Below are 205 nucleotides of genomic sequence, written 5' to 3' on the forward strand. Positions count from 1 at the left end.
CCAAGAGGTCATTTCACTCACGCAGGACAGACAAGGTCACCGACGCCACGAGAGGAGATGAGTCTTCTCTAAGGGCAGGGTGGGTCGCCTCGCACGTCAGGAGCTTCCCATTGTCTCGAGCGTCCGCCCTCACCACCACTCTGCTCCTGACGTTCCATCTTCGGGGGAGCGTAGACCCCTCCACCTCGTACTTCACCTGCTCTGT

This window comes from Penaeus monodon, chromosome 19, assembly GCF_015228065.2.
Source record: "Penaeus monodon isolate SGIC_2016 chromosome 19, NSTDA_Pmon_1, whole genome shotgun sequence".
NCBI classification, from domain to species: Eukaryota; Metazoa; Arthropoda; class Malacostraca; order Decapoda; family Penaeidae; genus Penaeus; species Penaeus monodon.